Source organism: Schistocerca nitens, chromosome 3, assembly GCF_023898315.1.
Source record: "Schistocerca nitens isolate TAMUIC-IGC-003100 chromosome 3, iqSchNite1.1, whole genome shotgun sequence".
Lineage (NCBI taxonomy): Eukaryota > Metazoa > Arthropoda > Insecta > Orthoptera > Acrididae > Schistocerca > Schistocerca nitens.
In genome coordinates, this window is record NC_064616.1 from 434004088 (window position 1) to 434012115 (window position 8028).

An 8028-nucleotide genomic window follows, 5' to 3' on the forward strand; every position below is an offset into this window, starting at 1 on the left:
CGGTAACTGGCTTGTAGTCGTAAGAGAACGGCGAAAGCATTCTGAATGGTGGGAAAAGCACGCAGACAGCCAGGGACAGTAGAGTGGCCAGCACCCCTTGAGCCAATTGGAAGAAGGCCCGCCGAGAATCAAGAGCCCTCCGGTCATCAGCCATGTTTCTGTAGTGGAGCACCAGCATGTCGAGCTTTGTTTTGAAGTAACACAGATAGGATCTCCCATACCTGAAACTCCTGGAGAAAACATTTTAAAGCCTGTGAGTAGAGTCAGAAGCTTTACTTTTTAACACAAGGCACTATTGTGCTCAACTGTAGAAAGTCGACTGTTCATCCAGAAAGCACTAGACGTCAGAGATAAACATCTCGGTCCCACAATTTTGGGCATTTGGAAATGTGAGACACCACTGAATATATTGACTCTGCATAAAATAAATGTTTACGTAAGGTAAGAACTAGGGCAACGGCCTTGCCGCAGTGGGTACACCGGTTCCCGTGAGATCACCGAAGTTAAGCGCTGTCGGTCGTGGCCGGCACTTGGATGGGTGACCATCCAGGCCACCATGCACTGTTGCCATTTTTCGGGGTGCACTCAGCCTCGTGATGCCATTTGAGGAGCTACTCGACTGAATAGTAGCGGCTCCAGTCAAAGACAACCATCATCACGACCGGGAGAGCGGTGCGCTGACCACACGCCCCTCCTATCCGCATCCTCAACTGAGGATGACACGGTGGTTGGATGGTCCCGATGGGCCACTTGTGGCCTGAAGACGGAGTGCTAATGTAAGAACTTGCAGGATTGCCTAACGTAAATAGAATATAGATTAGAGAGAGAAACATATTAGCGACGATGAAGATGGTTGGTTGTTCACAGGGAGGGGACCAAGCAGCGAGGTCAGCAGTACCATCGGATAAGGGAAGGACTGGGAAGGAAATCTGCCGTGCCCTTTCACAACAAACATCCCGGTATTTACCTGAAGCGATTAACGAGATACTGTAAAATATAAATCCGGATGGCCGGACGTGGGTTTGAACCATCGTTCTTCCGAATTTGAGTGCAGTGTGCAAACCACTGAGCCACCTCGGTCGGTGACAATGAAGATTGACTCATTGGTCACAGAGAGAGATAGAGAGAGAGTGAAGTGACGTTTTTCCCTGGAAGATGATAGGGTATACCTGATTAGTTAAAAGCCAGAGGAAGGGGACTAGTGCTTTCTAAGGAGTATTTCTATCGGTTGGGTCCTGGAACATCAGGAGCCCAGCCAATCTGAATTTAATAAGAGACACAAAATACGACAGTGCACAGTTTCCCTTTAAGTAACATTCGAACAGTAATCAGTCGATCTTGAGGATCCCCCGCCACCTGGCTTCCATGATGAGACCCGCCGTTGGCTCTGCCGGCCTGCTGAGCCACCTGAGTGGGGATGATGTGCACTTAGCCCATGCCAAGCTTATTGGACCTGTCAATGATTGATTTTACGGCCTCTTCAGCCTTCACCTGAAGTACTATGGTGAGATCAAGCGCAACAGCAAGATGGCGTGTAGGGACATTAAAGTCATTTGATAGTAATTCGATTACCTCTAGCTTCAATCTGAAGAATTTTGTGTTAATACCAATAAACAGTTTGTTTTCAACTCCAGCCACTGATGTGACGTATTCCCTTCTGTGGTACTATCTGTTTTCAATTAATATCATGAGAGTCACTGGTGACTTTGTGAGTTCATTTAATTCACTTGCACAGTAATTAACTTCTTTCTCCCCCACCCCTGTGTCAGATATGCCAAGGCCTTATTATATTAGTGTAGTGACATTTGCTTTGTCACTAATTTAATCGGAATAATCAAAGTAATTGTGATTCATCTCTCATTTAATAGTCAAAAGTTTTCCCTGTAATTATTTAGGTGGGCACTCTGATATTATTACGACACCGGCTAGGCTTATCTCGCAGTTTTAAACCCAAGCCACCTTGTACTGCCACCAGTTTTAACGGTAATCGACTTTGTTGATAGCCCTTTCGGAGTTGTTTCGTCTATAAGCATTTCTGCTCTTGTTTGCACTGGCCGCTAGTGCAGTTAGATCCCAGATTTATTACTTGTTATAATACAAAAATTTTAATTACGTTTGCGGCGCTCTTATGTCGACTATATAATATACCACGCTTTAACTTTCTCTGTATTACGTTGCGTCATGCATCTATGAGTAGACAAACATGACTCTCCCCTTGGATACCAATCATTAACTCATCCAGATAATCAATGGAAACTTCAGGTGCAAGAAGTTTTGATATGCTGGCTGTGTACTCGAACAGTGCTAGTACACTCAGTTTGTTGAGAAACCTTCAGGAGCTGTAAAGCACTTTTCTTAAGAGAGGAATCGGCATTTTGTCTCTCGATATGAGACAACTTCAGATCAAAAAATTCTTAAATTTTTATGGTGTTATTAGGGTCATGATATTACACCAAAATGTCATAAAGTAGTACGATTGGTGAATAATAATTTCGTGTAGCTCAATGATCGAGTACAAGTCTTACAGTTGGGCGCCACTTTGGTGACTTGCGTGTCCCTAATCTACTCCATTAACCCAACCATGGAATGGGGACCTGCATTTAACGTGGAATCCGAATCACGCGTTGCTCCAGGCGACTCTTCACGGAATTATGAACGCTACTTTAAAGGCAGGCAGAAAAATTCTATTGTCCGATAGGGATTCAATCCCCCCACCACCTAGTGTTCAACCACTAGACGACCAGATCTGACTACCGTTTATGGCTCTGAGGCTCTGAGCACTATGGGACTTAACATCTATGGTCATCAGTCCCCTAGATCTTAGAACTACTTAAACCCAACTAACCTAAGGACATCACACAACACCCAGTCATCACGAGGCAGAGAAAATCCCTGACCCCACCGGGAATCGAACCCGGGAACCCGGGCGAGGAAAGCGAGAACGCTACCGCACGACCGCGAGCTGCGGACTACCGTTTATGAAGACGACAGAAGAGACTCTTAAATGTAAAGTGAGCATGGAGATTTTTCAAGGAAGAACGTAGTGCACTTTTCTTTTCTTTTTTTTTTTTTTTTTTTTTTTAATAGCAGCTGCATTGTCGCCTCTTCCCTTGGAGTCAGCCGTTGACATAACTTTGATGAAGTTGGGCTGGGTCTTTAAGACTCAAGCACAAAGTAAGTATTAAGTTCAACCGCCTGAATACAGTCACAGCAAGAACCTTATATTAAATGCTCTTTACTTAATTTAAAGAGAAGGATACGTTAACGGTTCTGGAGACAGTCTGAAGTACAGTTCTGCACCAAAGCCACAGGCATTTACATCGTTTGCGGAAATACTGACGAAGCTGAAAGTTGCTTCGTACCTCTTGTGGCGTCCCCGCACTCCAACCGCGTGCTGATATTTTCGACGCCGTAGAGCTGCTACTGCCACAGCTCTCGCAATGGTGTTGAGACACGATGCGCGATGACTTAGGTTCCCGTTGGTGAACGGGAGACAGAAATGCGAACTCGTACGATGGATGCTTCTTCTCATTTAAGATTGAATGATTCATTGCTCGGATATGCAGTAGTTGTTAAATCTTATCTCATCCGCAACGTACACACCACCACTTGCGAGGAAACATTGTAATTATCAGTCTTCTCGTACGTAGTTGGCTCGTTGCTATAGAGTTGTTGAATCTGTATGAAGCGAGATCCACATATACTCTTTGATCACGTGTGAGTTAACCTACGCCGTAATGTTAAAAAAAATGTTCAAAAGTTCTCTTTTCTATTAATAAAGTAGGTATTTTGATATTCAGATTACATTGTCCCTACGGAACAGTCGTTGGTTAACTATCATTGATTAAATCATTTAATAATGTAGTCCACGCTTGATATTTCACTTGGAACGAACAGTTTATTGTTCCTTGGCCACTAAATACTTTATAACTTTCGCACCACACGCACTCGCAGTTGGTTGGTAAAGTCAGTTCTATTAAAATTACGTTTCTTGTCAATTACGACAACTTGACTCTTCAGCGTAATTGTATTATCTTCGTGAAGTAGTGTAATTGTGTCCTACTCGAGACTAATTGAGTGTAGTCCTTCGATATACTATCCACTCTTCTTTTAGTTCCAGCTATTTGAAAGTCAACTCCAATATTCACTAGTTTCTTCAATAAAGTTCAATTAACCCCTTTTTCACGGTTAAACGCGTCTATCAGTTCTTGTCTCTGCTCAGAAAATCAGTTTCCGAAGCTCGTGAATCACGTCACGCAAGAAACACTTCTGAACGCAAAACAATGTCGTCGCGTTCCGTACTCTCAATAACTAAGACAAGAATTGTTCTCGCACATCTTTACAGGACGAGAGCCACAAGCTGTTCTCTCACGTCCTTACAGGACGAGAGCCAGCAAGCGACTTCTTCTGAGAAAGAGTATTGTAGGCGCATTGAATTTCTTCGTTGCGCTTACAACTCTCGTCCACATAAAAGTTATCTCTGACTAACATCACCTCGGACGTAGGTTTCAAGATATTAATTGCAACTATCACTTGGATATTTGTCTTTTAATTAAATCTCAGGTTTCCTCATCCTCTTTTCATAACATAAACTCTCAGTGATGTATAATGTTGTTGTTATCAAAACTTCTTGGTGTTAGCTTATCGGCAAATATGTCGTATTTGCCAAGGTAACTCTTCCCTACTTCATATTATGATATTCTGTCTTCATTGACTTTAAGGGGGTCGTTGGGGTGTTATACTCTGCTGGGGAAATAATGCATGAAGTTTGCGAACACTTACAAAACCCTTTTCCTTCTGAAAGAGCTGCTCTTCGTAATCTCCGGAACGATTCGTAGCTTCGAACATGTCCTCACCTTCTAGACTGGTAGCAAGAGATAGACGTTGTCTCACATCTAGTGCCCCTCAGCTACTATCAAGTAACTATGATAGTTGGCGTCATCGATCTGTTTCTATCTGGTTCCAGCTGGAATACAACACAACCTAGGTCACCAATTTTTGGCCATTATTCACCCCACTGATAGATCCATTACCTGATGTATCTACTATCACCTGATATTGGTTTCAGATTATTTCCAGCAACCTTCGCACACTGGCTGTGATTCATTGTTAGTTTCACACAGAACCTGGCATTGTAGTCCAAGAGGTACTCTGGTCTAACCCCTTAAAATATTGCTTCTGTGCAGAAGTTTGCAAGCGAGACATGTCTGTAATGGAACTATAATCTATGGTAGCTGACAATACCTGATGTTTTCTGGATACTGGGAGTATTCGTAAATAGTTGAGCTGACGTCTGTCTCTTGCTATGACTCTCAAAAAGCATTAACAGCATCGCGCATTAGAATCGGCATTATGAGTGCAACTGAATTAGGGCTCTCATGCTGTTACTGAGAGGAAAGATATTAAATGATAGTAGTTGCTTCTTCTAAGATTTGTTGTTTCGTCACAGAAATGTTTATTAAGGAATACGCAGAAGAGAGTCCCTAGATCTTCTTACTGGTTTGGAGTTTGCTACTATATGCAGCCTCCACCGCTGAATATTTGCTCGACGTGTAGTATAAACTGTACATATGTAGGCCATAGCACTCCAGTCTAGTAGTTTTAGCAGCATGCCCACTGTGCAGAGCAGCTTCAAACTTCATCTGCTATGATAGACCAATAAAGGCAAAACAGAATTCCTAAGTGTGCAACTGATGACTACGGACAGACAACCTAAACAAATACAAGCAGACAACTTATAAATCGTAGGTAGTTTCCTTATGTTATCCTCTTCCATAGTCTTAAGAAGAACGCGAGGAACTTAGTGTACATGTGTCCTATTTTGTAGTACCAATCATTTGATCTTAGAGTTTTAGTGCCGTAGTGAAATATTTTCGAAACGAGCAACTTGTGGTTTCGTTAGATATCAATGACAGACACGGTAAAGCCTAACCTAATATGTTCTCATTTAAAGAGTATATCAGTCCCAATCCTACAGCATGCGAACATTAAGTCTGACAATAATGTCTTCAAGCGTTACTTGGAGCCTCTGGTGTCACACAATTCTCGTTTCCAGTGTCCCTCCTACTCACTACCACTAAGTATTCGTCATACATCATTTGTATTACATTCATTCAACAATGTGTAGTAGTGGTTCAGCAATGGAACTGTATTTGAAAGGAGCGTTGCCCTACTTTCCCATCATTTCATATTCGTTTTGATTTTCTCTACATCGCATAAGGCGAATACGAGGATGTGTGGGCGAAACGCTTACGCGTCCTTGAACGATCCGAAATTGTACTCCGTCTTTAAATTTCTTCGTCGTGGACAAGACTGTACACCCATATCTTCAGGCCTTCCTGTGTTATTATTTCAATGATATAAACATTTTGGAATTCTACAGCTTCAGTGGTATACGCATAAGAAAGTCACAGTTTTAAAATTAATAAGAGATTTAATTTTCACTACGACTAGATAAATTCCATAGTGTTGACGGAGTCCGTGGTTCTCTTGCGACGTAAATAAAGCGTTTGCCCCGCTCACTGCGGAGTCGCCAAGTCTACTCCCGAGACAAGATTGAAATTGAGAGTGTAAATGGTATTCTACTGTGCAGTTTGATTTATGGAGACTTGTGATTACAATGAAATGTTGTGAGTGTTATGAAAATTTTTGGCCTGCCATATCTAAATAACATTCCCTGGTGGTAGAGCCTATACCGGGCGTGCAGGCTACAATCCAGGTGGATTTCGTGTTTCTCTTGCTAGCGTTAGCAGATCATGTTGAAGTTTAACGATGTCCACGTAATTCACTGACTGATTACACTCGCAACTTGGACTTATCAAACATGACTTCATAGATGTAGCGTAATTAAATTTAAAATACAACTGATGGATCTGATACCAAGTTGGAAGAAATGGAAACAAATGAAAATGTCACTATTGCTACTAGATACTGCTGAAAATGCTGGATACTTTCAAGCAAATATGTTCAGTGATGAATGCCCGTCGCAAGGTAATGAGTGATAGTGAACAGCTGAGCAGAATACTCCAAACGTCTTTCGTTCACTGGCGTTCTGCCTGGAGGGAAAGCACATCGTTAATTCGTCCCCAGTTAAGTAACTGTAACAGAAGATTGATTTCTGCAGCTTCTGACGAAGGAAAATTGTGGTTTAATGTCCCTTGGCTAGGTATGTAGTTGCAGTGGAAGCTCACTCTATGATTGGACAACATAACACGATTTACGGATACTATCGATGTCTTAAATGTGGTTGGCTAGGCGGTGGGCCAATATGTGATCCCAACTCATCTAGTGTAATAACCACTGAGTATATGATACTGACATTCTACAATCTTGCGCCTCTGCCTCATGTTCCTTCCCTTACTTTACGTATTTTATTACGAATCCATGAGTGTTAACAGTTGTACATTTGGCCTAGAGAACTTTAACGAACCTGCTGCCAATGAAGACCCAGTTTGTACACGCCTGTCAAAATATATATTGCGTGAATTTCTGATAACGTATCTCTAAACAAGAGCGTGATTGTAATCCAAACGATGCCCATTACGGACATTTATTCAACTGATCTATACAAAGAGTCATTACCGTATGACTAAAAATATCAATTTTCTTTTGACTCCTACACATTTCTTCCAAATACCCATCGGTTTTCCCATGATTTTATGGCATAGTGCACTCGATAAATTGGCTAATTGGACAGTCTAACTTTAATATAGCACTCAATTTGTAGGTTGGGAGAAAAATAAAAGACGAAATACTGATGCTTGAGACCTGGCTCAACACACGTGTCTACCTTCACCACTGGTCATCTCGTTTGCAGACTATTTTCTGCTCAGTAGTGATGATTTGGTAATAGGGTGACGTATGCCTACACGCTATTTCCGTTAACGTTAACTCATGAAATCTTATGGGACTTAACTGCTAAGGTCATCAGTCCCTAAGCTTACACACTACTTAACCTAATTTATCCTAAGGACAAACACACACATCCATGCCCGAGGGAGGACTGGAACCTCCGCCGGGACCAGCCGT

At 42.2% G+C, this 8028-nt stretch overlaps 1 pseudogene; it reads left to right on the top strand.

The window, feature by feature from the left end:
• The first annotated feature begins 452 nt into the window (after positions 1 to 452).
• LOC126249875 (5S ribosomal RNA) lies at positions 453 to 570 on the top strand (annotated as a pseudogene).
• The last annotated feature ends 7458 nt before the right edge of the window (positions 571 to 8028 follow it).